At 40.7% G+C, this 19,048-nt stretch overlaps 1 protein-coding gene and 1 long non-coding RNA gene across 14 annotated transcripts in view; one reads left to right on the forward strand and one right to left on the reverse strand.

The window, feature by feature from the left end:
- ATAD1 (ATPase family AAA domain containing 1) overlaps window positions 1–2,188 on the reverse strand; it is a 54,957-nt gene extending 52,769 nt beyond the window's left edge. Inside the window, exon 1 of one of the 2 annotated variants that reach the window (XM_064594567.1) lies at window positions 2,064–2,188. The gene's annotated coding sequence lies outside the window, so the exon portion shown is untranslated. The remainder of the gene's footprint in view (window positions 1–2,063) is intronic. The other variant, XM_045877732.3, reaches the window with a different exon arrangement.
- An 8-nt stretch (window positions 2,189–2,196) lies between these two features.
- Window positions 2,197–19,048, forward strand: part of LOC123846368 (uncharacterized) — a 31,652-nt gene continuing 14,800 nt past the window's right edge. For 2 of the 12 annotated variants that reach the window (XR_006791263.3, XR_010412406.1), the window contains exons 1-3: window positions 2,229–2,753; window positions 6,017–6,111; window positions 7,172–7,212. This is a non-coding gene — a long non-coding RNA (uncharacterized LOC123846368). Of the gene's footprint in view, window positions 2,754–2,790; window positions 2,923–6,016; window positions 6,112–7,171; window positions 7,213–8,714; window positions 8,833–19,048 lie in introns of all 12 variants that reach the window. The other 10 variants (XR_010412403.1, XR_010412405.1, XR_006791267.3 and 7 more) reach the window with 10 other exon arrangements.

Consider the following 19,048-nt stretch of genomic DNA (forward strand, 5'->3'; position numbering starts at 1 on the left):
ATTTTCCCTCCACCATACTTGTCTGGTACCCTGGGACAGGTCATTTCTCTCCCTTCATCTAAGATTAGTCAATTTCTTTCCAAATTTCAAAAACCAACTTTACCTTCTTCATCTTTCTGTCACATACAAGAGACACTATTCAGTAATTATCTGTTCAACAGATAAACTGCAACTGCAGAAACACTTCCCACTCAATCATTCCAACAAAACTGCTGCCAGATTTTGAACGATTTCCCAAAAAAAGTCAAGGGTTCCACGTTTCTCTATTATGAGGAGCCATTTACTTCACAATAGTACGTTATTTAACTTAACAACAAAATAATTGAAAGCCTTCATTTCAGATGAAGAACCTTTGACCTAGGGACATTAAGTGATTTAATTCACACCATAAAGCACCTATTGAACATGTATATATAATGCCTACTATATACTGGGCATACAATAACGGCCAAGATACAATTATTGTCCTCAAGGAATAGAGTTCAGTTATTAATTATATCTCTATAAATGGAGCTAAGGAGGAAAAGCCACCTAATTGAAATCTCTCCTCATGCAACAAATTCAAGTGTGCTTTTATCCATCCGCATGGATTCCTAAAGATGAGTTAACAATACTCCACTAAAAAATTGACTTTCCTAGCCTTCATTTTAACAGAGTAAATTTGAAAATTCAGCTGGAAGATGTGATATTATGACGCAGGGATATTATTCATTGATGTAAATAAACCAACAGGCAAAAATCAAGGTTTTATTAACTTAATCTGTGAGAACTAGTGATATTCAAATAAAACATTTTATTTTCAAAGTTTGAGTTAGTAGCGAGAGAACCGCCACCTACTGGATGTTCCCGGAACTACATGAACAACTAGGGCAAGTTTCAGTACATCCCAGTCGCCGAGACAATGACAATTTTTAATCCTATAAAAAATTTCAAGACATAAAACCTGTTAACTATACGTTTTCCTATATTTAAATTAGTACCTGCAGTAGAGTACTCTAGACCTACGGCCATGTTTAAACCAGTAGTGCATCTTCCACAATGACTTTAAAATCCTGAAATGAAACCGAAACTCCTACTTGTAGTTTGTAACCGTATATACCTTATTGTCCACTCATCTATCGTTCATACGACACGGATCCACCTGCAATGTAAGGCCGTTACAGTAGCACTGCAGCAGAATACACAACAAAAGCTGCGTGTGCACACAACAGTACGGAATGTTTTTCAATCTTGTATAAATAAATATTAAAAATCAACAAAATACGCAAGTATACAGACGCTATTATGTACAACTAAGAAATATGGCAAAACCCTGCAATGCACAGTTATCTGTTAGGCAAACACGACACCAGTTTCATTTAAAGAGTTCTCGGTTTCAGGATAGAAAACTTTAGAAATCGTACCACCTCGACAGTGAGCAATCTACTGACAGGTTAGGGACCGAGAGTATGGTGTTTCTGTCCTAATTCACTGCAGGGTTGTAGAAAAGTTTTTCTCAACCCCGAAGTCCCAGTCTGGAGGGCAACAAGGCCCTAGGAACACAGCCTGTGACAATGACTGCCAACCCTCCCATAAAGGACAGGTTATTATTAACAGCACCATCCTCTGCGAGAGCGTGCCCGGGCCTGAAGACCCCCGCCCCCGCCTTTGCACTCGGTAGTGGCAGTGCCCGTGCGACAGTCACACCCGGCTCCATCCGGCCGCCTCCGCCTAGGACCGCCGGTGCCGAGGTCGCCCGGGACGCCCCCAGGCCCCGCGGCGACCCGGCTGTCTACCGAGAGTCCCTCGCAAGTGGCATACATGGGGGGGGGGGGGGCAGCGCTAACGGAGACCCAAGGGCCTAGGCCGGGCCGGAAGCCAAGGCGAGGCCCGGGACGCCCTTGGAGGTTAATCCGCAGGATACCAAGGGCTGCGGAAAGCCGGGGGGCGGCACGGAGGAGGGGCGTGGGAGGAAGGCGCGGTGATCTTCCTCGCGCGGCCTCCCAGATCCCAGCCGGTCCCCAAGGGAGCTCAGCGGGATCCCGCGCTCGTCCCTCGAGGCCCCGGAAGACCCCGCTACTCACCCCGGGGTGGACACTGAGGCAGCAGGAGCCCTCAGCCAGCCTCACACGGGAAGGAAACGCCGCCTGGGAGAGAATGCTTCCGGCGGGGACGGCACCCCGCCCCCTCGCACGGAGCATGCGCCGCCCACGGCGTCGGCGAGGAGAGGGCGCGCTTCCGGGTTTCAGACAAGGCGGGGGGGCGGGTGGCGCGGCGGGAGGGGCTGACGTTTTCCGTGCAGCAGGTGCGGCCGCTTGGAGCACTCACCGAGGTTCGGAGTTCAGCTACTGAGATGGGATAGGGGAAGGCGCTAATCACAGCAGGTCCCTGCCGAGCTCGCGGGCTCCGGGCGCGACCCTGACAAGTCGGGGAGCCTTTTCCAGAGTGCGAAGAAATGCTGTGCATCCCCGCAGAGTTCTCCCCGACTTCTCCTTCAGCCTTCCGCCCGCCGCTCGCCCCTCACCCCGCGTGCACACCCGCAGGCTCCTGTTCTGTCTGTTCTTTAGCCAAAGCGCTGACGCGCATGGCCACCCCCACCCCTCACCATCTGCCTTTCAGTTTCCACGGTGAGCTCACCCTCCTCCCGCGTCTCTGCGCTAACAAACACCTGGGGGTGGCGCCTGAAAGCCATGTGAAACGACTTTGCAGCCCACCCAAGCAGGACCGGCAGTCGGGACAGAATAGGTTATCTGGTTGCAGGATTTGCATTTCAGGTACTTCCCTTTTTCTTCTCCACCTTCCCCTTTCCAGAACGAGAGACGTGACACAAGAGGTCCCAAGGGAGCAAACCTGAAAGCCAGCGCCACCTGAACACACAGACTGCCAGGGGGCGAGATGATATTCGCCACTGTTTCCAGATAGAAGAAGCATCGCTTTCTTCAGGTAGAGGCAGCAAGACTACCCTCCTCCGGAGGGCAGTTTGTGCCTTTCTGCTTTAGACATCATCTTTGATGTCTAAAATCCTGCAGCCTGATTGTAGGAGTTAGTGTATGCTATGAATGCCTACTCGGTGTCCCGTGATCTGCTACTATGTGCTTCACATCCATAATCCAAATTCCTCCAAAAAACCCATCCTCTTAATTTTCTGTTTTTATTGACGAGCAAATTGTGAGGCCTAGGGAGAAAAACTTTCCTAAGTTCATGTACCTAATAGGCAAATTTCACTGGAACCAAATTTAATTCAGACCCTACCCTTTACACTTTCTTTTTGAGATAGTAATTTAATACCAGTTCTATTTAAGTCTAGTTGAAAGAAGACCATGAAATGACAAAGTTGTAAGTCTTTAAAAGGTGAGGATGGGATGGCAGGGATGCGTAATATTTTAAAAACTGTGATTGGGTTCATTAACAAGAATCAGAATGGAATTTAATACTGAATGATATGAAGCTAGGTTTAAGAGAACTAGACTCGTTATTTAGAGAGGATATAGAACTTTGGGAAGAACAGGATGATTATAAGACCAGGACAGTGTTTACCAAACCAAAGCAAACCAAAAAAGTAGTCTTGGAAGAGACTCTCCTTTGGTTCCCTGGGATTATCCTCAGTCTGAGTCATTGCTTGGGATGCTCCTGGGAGCATACATTGACAGAGCTAAAAGATAGAGATTGCTGAAGGAAAGAACTTAAGGTGGCCCACTAAGATCGGCTCACCAGTAAGGAAAATGAGCTGAGAAATTCAAGATCGTAATGGACTTCCATCATTCACTGAGTGAAAATGTACCAAAGGTACATTTCCGCTGCTATGCTGAGGACCAGGGTGGCCAGTCTACCCAGTTTGTCTGACACTAAGTGGGTTTTGGAACATAGGACTTTGGATGCTAAATCAGGGAAAGTCTTAGGCAAACCATGAGGAGTTGATCCTCTATTCGGGACATCTTATCCATATAAGATATCGGAACTCCTGATATGATTGCATCTAGTCTCAATTCACCTGGACTATGATCGTACAGGAAGTTGTTGGTAAAGTAGTCAAGACTGGCCATAAAGAGTCTGTGTGCCCCCAAATAAATTCTCTACTCATTTCTTTTTCAGTGGTTTGGCTATAAACCAAGTACCTGCTATCTGCACCTATACCTTTTGGACCTAATTTTCATTTAGCAAATTTTCAAGAAGCTTCTTATGTCTGGGTCCTAAGACATCAAATTACTGTCTTCTCACATATCATGCATGTTCATTTCCAGCTATCACTAAATTAGCTAAGTTCTTCCAGAATAGAGCTGAGTGAACATATGCTTTTCATCCTAGGATAGCTTTATATAATTCCTGGCAGCACAAAACACCATATTTGGCCCACAGTAGGGGCTCAATAAATAATTCATTATGTATAACATTAATCAGGAAATTATGACAACAGATTTTTTTGTAGACTTTCTGGGCCTTCCCCTTGTGATTGTTAGAATCAAGATATTAAAAATAATTATGACGTTTATTATAGAAAGTTGGGTTTTGGGTTTTTTGTTTTTGTTTTTGTTTTGTTTTGTTTTGTTTTTTACCAATGCCTCCCAGAACAGTTTATGGCAGTTCTTCCCACTTGGAACTGAATTATCCTTTACGTTTGTTAGTTGGATGGGAGTGTGATTAATTTGCTCCACAGCCAAGGTGAATCTTTGCACTAGACCCTGAAGGGGAAGGGATTCCTTAGATTAGGGGTTCTCAGATTTCATTGTGGGTCTGTTCACTTGGACAACTTGGCAAAATGCAGATTCCTGCGTTATAGACTTAGAAGCTCCCACTTAACTGCTCTAGGTTTTGGGGATTTGAATTTTGAATAAGCATCTGAGATAGTTTTGGATACTTGAAAAAACTGCTCTAGTCAGTGATGATTTTAGATGTATTTTTACAAAAACCTCTATGTTCCAGCTCCAAAAGCCTGTCTGGTCAGCTGAACCATTAAGTCAGATGGTGTATAGCAAAAAATCAAGGCAAGGAGGTCTCACGTTGAGATTCAGAATAAAATCTCTTTGAAAGGAAAAACAGACCTGAAATTTTTGGATAAGCAGACACACTACACCTGACCCTATTTGTTGCTCATTAGAAATGATTCTCTTGACAGTGATTTAGAAAGAGCAGAACTTCAACAAATATATAGAATTACATAGCGGTAATTATGCCAGTATAATAGTCACTTGGTAGCCTTGGTTCTTTTAAAAGTTTCTTTTGACAAGTTAAATAGGATGGTTGGAGAAAGAACAGTAAAGCAAGAATATGAAGCTGTACCTGAAACCAGAAAAGCACCGAGAAAGACCGAGATTAAATTGCTTGAAGCTCCAATAGAAAGAATAAGATGGCAACAAGGCAAAAGTAATGGAAAATTAGAATTTCAACAGAATCGAAGGAGTGGAAAGATGAATTGATAGCTCCATTCTATAAAAAGCACAGAGAGCTAACAGATACAATAGCAAAGTTGTTCAGCTCTTTCAAAGTTGAAAGAATATGTTGTAAATTTACTTTTCATGCTTTTTACATTTTAAAATTTTACACATAATTTAAAACGTGTGTATATGTACTTCTCTAATGTTATCAGGGTTGCACTAAACCACAATCTTCCATCGCTACATAATCCTTTTTCTTAAGCACTACTGCCAGTTGAACTTTTTTACAGTTTATGCTAGCAATAAACATCATCTAGAACTTGGATATTTATTTTAAACCCGCCGTGTTTTATTGTTTCGCTTTTATACGGTACTGAAAATGTACTGCTCAAATGATACTGTCTGTGGAAAGTCAGGATGGATCAAAACGGCATTGCTTGGGAAGAAGGCTAAGCCCACTATAGACTCATTAGCAAAAGTTTTAAAGCATAGATGAAAGAGCAATCTCCCTAGGATTCATTTAGGACCTTCATAAATACCCTTCCATATCCTTTTCTTCAGTGGGAGAGGGGATGCGAGGGATCGGGTGAGAATGACAAAGATGTGAATTCATCAGCGAACGTGGAAGAAACAGTTGAAACATTAATTCTCAATTTCTGTAACAGCAGATTGATAGATGAAGCATAAAACAAGACCAGATGCTGTGGTTTCCAGGATGCACTTGGCTTCCCATGCTTTATAACCTGGAGCATTTATTGCTGTAAGTAGGTCACTTGCTTGCTCTCATTTACCTGATTCGAGGAAAATGCCCTTGAAAGTATTTGGAAAAGAATGTGTGCTGGTATTTAACATTCTAAAAATTAAGATTGCATAAAACTCCCCTTTCCCCACATTTCTCTATTAGTTTGAATAAGTTGTAACCCTGAAACATAAGTGAAACTAAAATGGATGAGAAGAATTTGAGATCTTTTCTAAGCACAAAAACACTAAAATCCTGTGTCCATTCTGTTTGCGCCCAAATTTACTCTACTGAGCACTGACACAATATCCATCTCTCAGAATTCTAATTGGGGTTTAAGTTTTTGTATTCTCTTATCAGATGTGAACTTCTTTTTTTTTTTTTTAAAGATTTTATTTTATTTATTTGACAGAGAGAGACACAGTGAGAGAGGGAACACAAGCAGTGGGAGTGAGAGAGGGAGAAGCAGGCTTCCTGCAGAGCACGGAGCCCGATGTGGGGCTTGATCCCAGGACCCTGGGATCATGACCTGAGCCGAAGGCAGATGCTTAACGACTGAGCCACCCAGGCACCCCAGATGTGAACTTCTTGAGAAAAGAGGATGCCTAGGACATAGGAGGGGCTTAACAAATGCTTCTTTAAAGTTTATTTATTGAAGTGTAGTCGACACACAAAGGTTATATTAGGTTCAGGTGTACAACATAATGATTCCACAACTCTATACATTCCGCCGTGCTCACCACAGTAAGCACAGTCACCATCTGTCACCATACAAGGTTATTACAGTATTGTTGACTATATTCCCGATGCCGTACTTTTCATCCCCATGTCTTATTTATTTTATAAACAGAAGTTTAATCCCCTTCCCCTATTTCATCCATTCCTCCACTCTCAACTAGTGTTTTAATTAATTGATTTTCCCCCCAAATCTGACCTATCTAATGGGGCTTTTTAGGCTCCATTCCTACAGATTTCACCTGACTAAGGGAGAAAAAGGAAGGAAAGACATGGTTCAAAGATAGGAGATGTAGCATCAAGCCATTTTACTGACCGTACGTTTATTATTGCCCTGTTGTGATAGGTCCATTCCTGATGTGTCCACCAGAGACCAGTCTCATCAGGGTGAGTCTTGATACCCATAGGATTTAAGAACATGGACACTGCAGTCCAACAGACCTGGGTTTGAGTGCATGATCTGTTTTTTTTTTTTACTAGCTCTTTGACTTTGGGCCATATATTAAGCTCACTAAGCCTCAACTTCCCCATTTTTAATATGGGGACAAACAGTATGCATGCCATAGAGTTGCATTGAAAATTAAATGAGACAGTATCAGGAAAGTGCTGAGCTCTATGCCTGGCACTTAGCAAGGACTCAATAAACATGCCATTGTAATACTCATATTTTTATTATACTATGAAAAGATGTTCTCTCATTTCCAGAAGTCTGTAAGGACAAAGATTCCTTCATATCTCCATAGTATTTGCATGAAGACTTCACCTCTCAAAGTTTTAACCAAAGCACCTTGTCTGGGAATGTGTTCTCTGACTGGTGAAGGGCCATGCCTTTCTCTTTGACCTCTTGATTCTCTCATTCTCACTCTTAATACACCTCTCTGGCTGACTCTTACTGATTAGTAGTCAATAAACCATTTTTGATAGTTATATAAGACCTATAAGATTCCATCCTTATGGCCACCAACAATAACATTTAAAATATTGATCAATCCATGAAAATAGCTATGTGGATATTTCTCAGTTCATTGAAGACCATTATTGATATTGGCTGTTGTTCCCATCTGTCTAATAACAGCCATTTATTGAGCTTACAGTTCTTGCTCTCATGGAGTTCCAAAGACTAAAACATCTTATAAAAATGCAAGTCCTCACAGGACTATTGATTTTTTTTTAAAGCTAAAGGTTTATCCTATATTTCATCCCCATTTATCATTTGTTTAGGGAAAACTTCCTCCCTTAGATTGTTGAGTGGGTTTTGCACAAGAAAAATAAATTAGTTCATTGGGTAAAGGTGAGATGCTGAGCCAGACTGGAGATTTTAGAGGTCGATACTTTGCCTGTCTTATCTTTTCTTTGCAAACTACAACTTTCTTATCACACTTGGGGACTATCATTAACATCAGAGCTGCTATTCTTCATATAAAATTTAATTCATTTGAGCACAACACATTTAAAAAAAAAAAAAAAAACATTTACTATGTGCAACTCATGGAAATGCTCCTGAAATTGAGGGAGTTTTCCTCAGCAAAAGAAGCTGGTTAGAGACTGAGTACGTGGCTTTCAAAGCAAAGACAAGGTCAAACCTTGCTGATTTTAGATGTTAAGAAGGAGATTATACTATACCTTCTTTCACCCTAGAGAAGCCCCACAATAGTGTACTGGCAAGGTAACATTAAAATCACCCTTCTCATCTTTTTATTGTCAGTGTTTCTAGAACCAGAAAAACAAAACAAAGGTGTAAGTAAGAAAAGAAAGAAAGAAAAGCCTGTAACTTGAGTCACAGAAGTACAGGAAACAAATCAAGTATACTAATTTGGCTGTGCTCAAAGTCGCATTCAACTTCAAAACACTGTACCTGATAGAGTTTCATGCACCTTTCTCCTTTCCAGTCCGCTGCTAATGATTAAGCTTAAACTCCAGAACTATTCTGAGAGCAGTCAATGCTGAATGAGTCCAGTGCCAGAGGCATGGCCCATACCTGTTTCTTTATGTCTTCTGTGTTCTCAGGTAAATGGGGAGGGGGGCCACAAAGGGGACAGTTAAGGAAAGGAGACAAAGAGGTTGACCCCCCAACAGTGTTTTTTCCCCCTGTGGTGGTGTGCAAAAAGCAGAAGAGATGCTAGTGATTCTTAACCGGCTGAAAGCAACATGAGAATTTTGTCTAGATGATCTTGAATCTCAGGCTGGACAGTGTTCTACCTTCCACATTCCAATGCATCCCTCATTCAGTCCTACTTGGGCTAGATAGACTGGCTTTCCATAGTCTGTTATCATGCTGTCCTCATGGGCTAGGGTCGAAGGAGCCTTCCCCGACTCCTTTCCTAGAACTCTTGGAGGTAGATGGGGAAACAGTTTGAGTGGTGTCTAAAGTCATGAAATACAGTGATTGTTCATTTTTTTTTGGAGGGGGGAGGGGTAAAGAGTAAATAATCCTATTTCTTCAGTTGAGTGAATCATAAGCGTTGCCAGCATGTGAACTCACACATGTAGACAAAAACAGGAGACAACTAAAAACCTCTCCGGAGACATTCTTCCTCATTCGATAGGAGGGTGGGGGTCTATGATACTCCATTTTAGTGACCGTCTCCAAATTCTGTCTCTGTATCTGATACAGGAAAGTATTGCCAAGTCCAGAGTGTCAGGTACAAATACAGCCTCTCTCAAAATAGTTTCAAGCATGCAAGATGCAGATGATTGAGTACAGTATTTGAGAAATTCTGACAATACTGAATGAAAGGGTCAGCTCTGTGGCCCTGTCACATGTCGGATAGCCTTTCTGGGTCACTTCCTCTGGAACTGAGCTAGTTCTACCAGCTTCGTCATTCCACGGTTCTGTGATTCTCTCTGGCCTGAGTGTGAAGCAACTTTGGTTTGAATTTCTTCCCCCCGGGACCCAACAAATGAATGCTAAATTTGAATTCTACGTTTGGGAGTAGAGTTGGAAACACTAAGTGAGGAAGGTTTCTGAGATTTGTGTAGTAACCCCTTGTTGGCCACCATTCTGCCCGTCCTAGTTTAGTCACAATGTGGTTTCACATTTGTATGCTTGAATTGTAAAATAATTGGTCTGTGTATGTCTGAAAGAGTTCAGTTCCTTTAAATTAAAGGACTTAGCTCCAGTTATCCCTACCTTCATCTGCACCCCTATCCCAATCTTAAGGTCAGATGGTAAAGATGGAGGAGGTCTGCTCTTCTCCACCCTGTCCATATATGACAAGTAGAGAATAACAGTAGGAGGCCGGGCCTAGAGAAAGCATGCCCTTCTTTTGTGGAGAGACCAGCTGGCTACTAAGAATGTTGCCAAGGCTTGCAAAAATGCTACTAGAGAGAAAGTAAATGCAAGAAAGCATTTAATATCAATATACTAAGGGCTACATCAAGAACTTTTTCAAAAAGAAGTGTGGTTAATATAAAATAAACCCCATCTTCCATAGCAGATCATGGCTTTCAGGATATGAGCTCATGAGCAACTGAAGGAAAATAGTCTTTTCTGCTTTATTATCAATATTATTGTTTTATTCTCTTGTAAATTCCCTACTTTCTGTGAAACCTTGAACTTGCCAGGTTTTAGCTAACAAGGCACTTTTCAGGAATGTACCTATCACCACCCCCAGTTAGTGAGAGATCACTGACAAATTTTGAAAACACTCACATAGATTCTCATGAATCATGTTTTAATTGAGAGCTGAAGAGGAAGAGTGCAGAAGTAAGGACATAGATTTAGCTATACCTACGTGTTCATTTGGTACTTTTATTAACAGAAAAAAATTTACGTCTTTTTTTTAAAGAAGATTTTAAAATCTCATTCTCTAGGAAGTAAATTCAAGAGTAGGAAATTCCATACCTCTTCTACATGGTACAGTTTACTGTTAATTTCATTGACTGTTGACATACTGAGTGGTGTGTTAAGCTTGGAACACATCTCTCTCACTGAAGTAACAAACCAATATTAAGAAAGATAAGACACATGCATTTTTCCCTTGATAAAGACACCTCCTCCAGTGTTATAGAGATGATTAGGGAAGATCTAGATATATTTTTAGGAGGATATAATTTCAAGGAATCACATTCTCTCAGGATAGAAAGGAATATTACATGCCATTGAATCTTAGTGGATGCCTCTGAATCTTGAACTTATCCTGATACAAATTGTTTTCAAATATTATAACAACAGTATATCCTATTTGAGTTTTATTTTAAATTAACATATGGTAAAATTGACAGGGTGTGTATGTGTGTGTTTACAGTTCTCTGAATTCTGATACAATGGATTCATATAACCACCACCACAATCAAGATACATTAACAGTTTCATTCTCCTTAAAAACTACCTTGTGCGACTCCTTTGTAATTACCTCCTCAACCCCTGGCAGCCACGGATCTGTTCTCCATCACTGTAGGTTTGTCTTTATGGGAATGACGTAGCAATTAAATCATGCAGCATGTAACCTTTTGAGACTGGCTTCTTCTATTCGGCATGCCTTTGAGACTCATCCAAGATGTGCATATGTCAGTAATTCACTCGTTTTAATTGCTGAGTAGTATTCCATCCTACTACACTTTGTTCATTCAGTCACTGAAGGACATTTAGGTTGCTGCCAGTTTTGGGTAATTATGACGAGAGCTGCTATAAACATCTATGTGAACAGAAGTTTTTATTTCCTTAGAATAAATACTGAGGAGTGGCATTGCTAGGTCATATGATAAACATATTTTTAACTTTATGAGTAACTGCCCAACTGTTTTCCACAATGGCTGGACCATTTTGCATTTCCACGAGAATGTATGAGCATTCCATTTGTTCTGCATTCTCACCAGAACTTGGTATCATCAGTATTTTTTAAGTATTCTAATAGGTATCTAATTGTGGTTTTAAATGGCATTTCCCCTAATGACTAATGATATTAACATTTTTTTCATGAGCTTATTTGCCATGCATTTATCTACTTTGGTGAAACACCTGTACAAGCCTTCGGTTCATTTTACAATTAGGTTGTTTTCTTACTATTGGGCTTTGAGGGTTCTTTATGTATTCTAGATACAAGGCCTTTGTCGGTCTGTGATTTGCAAATGTTTTCTTCTAGTCTGTAACTTATCTTTTTATGCTCTTACTAGTATCTTTTGTAAAATTTTAAATTTTGATCAAGTCGAGTTTATCACTTTTTTTCATTTATGAATCATGTTTTTGGTGTCATGTGTGAGAACTCTGCCATACCCCAGGTCATGATGACTCTCTCTAAAGGTTTCTTCTGCAAGTTTTATGTTTTACATTTAGATCTATGATACATTTTGAGTTCATTTTTGTATAAAGTGTGAGGTTTAGGTTGAGGTTCATTTTTTTTTTTAAATTTTATGTATTTATTTGACAGAGAGGGAACATATGCAGGGGAAGTGGGAGAGGGAGAAGCAGGCTTCCTGCTGAGCAGGGAGCCCGGTGCGGGGCTCAATCCCAGGACCCTGGGATCATGACCTGAGCTGAAGGCAGATGCTTAATGACTGAGCCACCCAGGCGCCCCCTTGGTTAAGGTTCATTTTTAAGTATACGAACATCTAACACTTTTTGTGGAAAAGATGATCATTTGGACCTTTGTCAAAAATCAATTGGCCATATTTGTGAGGATGTCTTTTTAGGTTCTCTATTCTGTTCCATTGAGTTGTTGTCTGATCTATGTGACTACCCCTTCACCATGACCACACTGTCCTGTTAATCTAGCTTTAGAGCATAACTTAAAAATCAGGTAGTGGGATTCCTCCAATTTTTTTCTTCTTTTTCAAACTTATTTTGTCTTTTCTAGTTCCTTTGAATTTCTATGTTAATTTTAGGATCAGCTTGCCTGTATCCACAAAAATTCTGATGGGATATTTAATAGAATTGAGTTAAATCTGTGCATCAGCTTGGAGAGTTAAGTTTCTTGTCCCCCAATAGGTCTTCCCATTTGTTTAGGGCTTTTTAAAAATGTCTTTTATTAGTGTTTTGTAGTTTTTAGTGTGGAGATCCTGCTTATGTTTTGTTAAATCTATTCTTAAGTATTTAAATAATTTTGGAGTATTCTAATGATTTAAAAAAATCAATTTCAGTTGTTCATTGCTGGTATACAGATAAGACTGTTTTTGTGTTTTTACCTTATGTCCTGTGACCTTCCTTAACTCAGTTCTAGGGGGAGTTTTTTGGGTCACTTTTGGTTTCAATCATGTCATCTGCAAGTAGGGACATTTTCGTTTCTCCCTTTTCAATGTGCATGCCCTTTATCTCTTATTCTTGCCTTATCATACCGGCTAGGAGTTTTATTTATTTATTTATTAAAAGATTTTATTTATTTATTTGACAGAGAGAGACACAGTGAGAGAGGGAACACAAGCAGGGGGAGTGGGAGAGGCAGAAGCAGGCTTCCTGCTGAGCAGGGAGCCCGATGCGGGGCTTGATCCTAGGACCCTGGGATCATGACCTGAGCCGAAGGCAGACGCTTAACGACTGAGCCACCCAGGCGCCCCTGGCTAGGAGTTTTAGTATGATGTTAAACAGCAATGGTGGGAAGGAACATCTTTGCCTTGTTCCTGATCTGAAGGGGAAAGTAGTCAGTCTTACATCACTAAGTATGATATCAGATGTTAGCCTTTTGTACGTGAGGTTGAGGAAGTTCTCTTCTTTCTTAGTTAGCTTTTTTTTTAATCTTGAATGGATGTTGAATTTTTTCAAGTGCTATTTCTGCATCAATCGATATGGTTATGTAGCTTTTCTTCTTTAGTCTATTAATATAATAGATTACATTGGTTGGTGTTTTAAAATACTGAAGCAGCTTTGCCTTTTCAGGATAAGCCCTGCTTGGTTGTAGCATATAATTAAAAAAAATGCTTCAGTGTTCAATTTGCTAAGATTTTGTTTGATTTTTATGTCAATGTTTATGAGAAATATTAACCTAGAGTTTTTGTTGGTTTTTTGTTTTGTTCGTTTTTGCTTTTTTTTTGTATTGCCTTTGTCTGGTTTTGGTATCAGGGTAATGCTGGTTTTATAAAAATGAGTTGGGAAGTGTTCTGTCCTCTTCTATTTTTTGAAATAGTTTGTATAGAATTGGTATTCTTTCATCTTTATATGTCTAGTAGAATTCTACAGTGTAATAATCTAGGCCTGGAAAATTATTTTGAAAGGTTTTTAAAAAATGTCCTTATAGTTATAGGATTCTTTAAGTTGTCTGTTTTCTTTTTGATGAGTTTTGGTAGTTTGCTCTCAACAATTATTAATTCTACCTAAGTTGTCATATTTATGTGTTTAGAGATGCTTATTGAATTCCCTTAATACCCTTGTAATATCTATAGAGTCTATAGTGATACCCTCTTTTTGATTCCTGATAATGATTTATTTTTTTTTGGTTAAGATTTATGAATTTCATTTCTCTCAAAGGACCAGTTTTTGTTTTTTTTTTTAAGATTTTATTCATTTATTTGAGAGAGAATGAGAGAGAGAGCATGAGGAGCAGGGGGAGTGGCAGAGGGAGAAGCAGGCTTCCCGCAGAGCGGGGAGCCCGATGTGGGGCTCAATCCCAGGACCCCGGGATCATGACCTGAGCTGAAGGCAGACGCTCAAGGACTGAACCACCCAAGGACTCCTACCCTCCATAGTTTCTGATGAGAAACCTGTAGTCACTGAATTGTTGTTGCCTTGTAAATAATGTGTCATTTTTTTTTTCTTGCCTGCTTCCATGATATATATATTTTTTTGTCTTCAATCATTAGCAGTTTGATTATGCTATATATGGGCATGGATTTCTTTGGATTTCTCATGTTTAGGGTTTACTCAGCTTCTTCAATCTGTAAGTTTATATTTTTTACCAAATTTGGGAAATTTTTAATCTACTCGAATATGTTTTACTGCATTTTATTCTTTCTGTTCCTCTTCTAGATCTCCAGATCTTTTGGTTTTGTCCCATTGGTCTCTGAGGCACTGTGCATTTTCTTCCCATTATTTTTTCTCTTCATTGTTCAGATTGAATAATTTCTGTTGAGTTATCTTCAAATTCACTGACTCTTTCCTGTGTCATCCCTGTTCTGGGATTGAGTCCATCCAATGAGTTCTTTATTTTGGTTATTTTACTTTTTAGTTATAAAATTTCAATTTTGTTGTCTTTAGCTTCTGTTTCTTTGTATTTAAGAATATTTCCCCTTACTTCTTGGTACACTTTTATATAAATGCTTTACAGCCTTGGTTAGTTAATTCCAGCATCTGTATCATATGTGCATTGACCTCTGTTATTGTCTTTCACATGTGAGTTGAGATTTTCCTGGTTCTGTGTATGCTGAATAATTTTGAATTGTATCCCCACATTTAGAATATTATAAGACTCTGGGTTTTGTTGAAATCCTATGCAGGATATTGATATTTTTGTTCTACCAGGCAATAGAGGTAGTTGCGTTCAAGCTACAAATTCTAACCAGTATTCTGTGGGTTGTGGTTTCAATGTCTATTCTGTTTTCAAAACATTTGTAGTACTATTTGGATCTATCTTCTATGTGTGCCACTACTCAGTGATTAGTCTGGGACATGTGTGGTGGCCCATCCTTTAGTTCGGTCTCAGAGTCTGTTTTTATTTTTTAAAGATTTTATTTATTTATCTGACAGAGAGAGACACAGCGAGAGAGGGAACACAAGCAGGGGGAGTGGGAGAGGGAGAAGCAGGCTTCCCGCTGAGCAGGGAGCCCGATGCGGGGCTCGATCCCAGGACCCTGGGATCACGACCTGAGCTGAAGGTAGCCGCTTAGCGACTGAGCCACCCTGGCCCCCCCCGGGGCCCAGAGTCTTTGGTACAGTTTAGGCTCAGCTCTGGCTTGAGGGGGAGCTTAGGAGTTTATAATCAACTTTATCTCTTACTTTCCTGAGTTTCTCTTTCTCCATGATCTCTGATCCTTCCTGGCTCCCTGGACTTCCTCTTTTACTGCCATCACCAGAAAGCTAGTGCTTTAGTTATCCTGTTCCGCTGCCTACTTCCTGAGACTGTGCCATGCCTGGGACCAAGCAATAGAAGGACAGAGAGAAAACAACTGTGATTTTGCCCACACTTCTGGGACCACAGCTTCTCCACAGAGGAAGGTTTCCCTCCCTCAGAGATTTTGGTGCCTGTGGGCCCCCACTGCCATGGTAGTCATTACTACTGCTGGGGCAGCAGGATTTCCTGGGGCCTGGGGTCCGAGAGAACAGAGAAAAGAACAGGAAAAAGTGGCAGATTTCCTGGACACTCTCTGAACATTAGGAATTGCTTTTCCTGATCCTTGAGCCAGAACAGGACTGGAAAGCTTTTTCAAGAGCTTTCTCTGAGTCCTGGCACCCATTCCGAGTTTCAGGCTGCCTTACATCTAGTGACCAGGGGATTCTGATAGGGGAAAAAACAAAGCAGGAAACTCACTGCTGGGAGCACCTGGGTGGCTCAGGCAGTGAAGCATCTGCCTTTGGCTTGGGTCATGATCCCGGGGTCCTGGGATAGGGCCCCATGTTGGGCTCCTCACTCATCGGAGTCTGCTTCTCCCTCTCCCTCTTCCCCTCCCCCTGCTCCTGCGTGCTCTCTCTCTCTCTTAAATAAATAAAATCTTAAAAAAAAAAACAAACAAACAACTCACTGCTGATTTAGTGGTGCTTTGAGTTCTGGTCTTCTTTCCTAGTTCACCTGCTACTATTTATAGGCTTCAAAGAGTTGTTCCATGTGTTCCATCCAGGTCTCATAGGTACATTCAGTGAGAAAAGCACGGTAGAGTGTGCTTACTCCTTTTACCTAGAACTGGAATAACATATTTTATTTGCTGTTATGGACTGAATGTTAATGTCCCTCCAAAATTCATATGTTGAAGCCCTAACCCCCAATATGATGGCAATGAGAGATAGGGCCTTTGGGAGGTAATTAAGATTAGATGAGGTCATAGAGATGGGGCCCTTATGATGGGATTAGGGTCTTTATGAAAAAGGGACACCAGAGGGCGCTTGCTCTTGTGCTCTCTCTCTTCCTCCCCCACTCCCTGCCATGTGTGCCATCTGCAAACCAGGAGCTGAACTGGCCACTCCCCTGATACTGGATTTCACAGCCTCCAGAACTGTAAGAAACTAAATTTCTCTTGTGTAAGCCTTTCAGTCTAAGGTACTTTGTTATGGCCATCCAGCCTCACTTAAGACGGTTGCCAAAATATTCATGAAAAAAAATCATGGCCCTACATATCGTGTCACTCTTCCCAATTCAGCCACAGCTTTTCCACATAGTTCTTTTTTTTTTTTTTTAAAGATTTTATTTATTTATTTGACAGAGAGAGACACAGCGAGAGAGGGAACACAAGCAGGGGGAGTGGGAGAGGGGAGAAACAGGCCCCCCACCGAGCAGGGAGCCCGATGCGGGCTCGATCCCAGGACCTTGTGATCATGACCTGAGCCGAAGGCAGACGCTTAACGACTGAGCCACTCAGGCGCCCCTTTCCACATAGTTCTGCGTAGTTCCACTGAGCATATTTTCTGCAAGGTTTATTAATTTTTACTGAACTGAATTTCCAGACAGAAAAAGAAACAATCCCCTAAAACTAGACTGGTAGCTTTAATGCTTTTTATTGTCTAGTTATAATGTCTCAAATATGTATATTTTTTGATATGTCAATGTTTTGAATTAATTTGCTGCTTGATTGTTTGGGTCCTGGTCCCCTTGACTCAATTTGCTCCGTGTTTCACTGTCAATAACCTCAAAGCTAAACGGCCCAGGTCCTTTTTGGACCAATTATTTTTATTTATTTATTTTGTGTCTTTAAGAAGCTTATTTCGAAGTGCATATGGTGAGAAGCCCACAGTCCATTTCTTTCACATACAGCAGGGTAAAATACCAGAAATGAGAGTAGTGCTGAATAAACGTAATTGAGTAGAAGGAAGATAAAGGAGCTACGGAACCCTGCTTCGCTCACTTGATAAAGGCTTGTCATTGGCAGGTAATAGTTTTGAATAAATTCATATATGAAAATAAACAGAACCCTAGTCATTCTTGACCATCAACAATGAAGGACAAGTCCTCATAATTGGAGTGGAATGAGGCTGGAACTAGGTTATTGTCTCAAGTGAGCCGAAGACTCTAGAAGTGAGCTTTGGTACCTAAGGCAGTTTCAGGTCATGCTCTATTGCTCTCCACCAGATGGACTTTCTTTTCCATTTTTTTCTCACACTAATCTTTTCCATCTCACCTGTTCCCTTTTCTTTTTCCCCTTTGCACAAGCTTTTACCTCTATGAACTTGTGTTAATCTGTAGAGCAGGCTCTAAAGGAACCACTGATCCTCGAGGGTAATGCCTTTCCTTCCTCCGCCTCTCATCTCTTCTTTGCATGCTCTCTCCACCCCCATTCCTATTCCACCGTATTGTCCTGTTCCCTAAGACCGAGCTTTAGTTCTGCCCATGTTGGCAAGAAGGCATGGCTTTCACTCTGCTAGGGTTCCCTTGAAAATAAAAGCTCATTACTTATTCTAGAATAAGAATGCTGCAGCCCACCCCCACTAGAGTTTTATTAAACCATTACATTGTTCCAGAATTAATATGTATAATTTGTGAAACTAAACCTCACTTGTGATTTGGCCACTTCCATCTTAGAGAAAATCAAAAGAGCAGTATTAGAAACAAATAATTTCACCAGAACCTGTTTGAAAGAGAAGAGTTAGCCTCTTGAATAAAATTATGAGTCCACATTCTGGGCATTTTGGTTACTTATGCTGCAGCTGAGGAAAAGGTAAGGTATATTACTGTGTTTGATTTGTAATTAAAACAGTATCATAGGCTCCACTCCCCACTCCCACCCCCTTCAGAGCACAGAATATTAACTAAGATGGACATTTCCTCTGTTGATGTTCCCTCTGGGAAACAAAAGATAGAAATAGTGAGAAAGGCCTTTCCAGATAATACCTCACACCAAAGTATTGAAAGAAAAGGTTCATATAACATGACATAATAATGTCATGTAATATATGAATATTATTACCTAAGGATTATATTATATCCAGCTGATAAGTTGTATTTGTATGTTTAAGTGTGTATTTGAAAAAGTACGTAATCTTTCAATTATTGAGTATATAAATCCTTAACTGAGTGTCTGGTAAAAAACTGTGCTAGGCATTGTGAGAAGGACAAAGGTTTACACAAGAGGGTTTTTTTTTTTTTCCCCCCTAACCTTCAAGAAATGTCAGTGCAAAGTGGGAGTAGCTTCACTGAAGTGAAGACTGAGA

This window comes from Mirounga angustirostris, unplaced genomic scaffold, assembly GCF_029215605.1.
Source record: "Mirounga angustirostris isolate CCGP_5_RB_7025 unplaced genomic scaffold, mMirAng1.0.hap1 SCAF_6, whole genome shotgun sequence".
NCBI lineage: Eukaryota > Metazoa > Chordata > Mammalia > Carnivora > Phocidae > Mirounga > Mirounga angustirostris.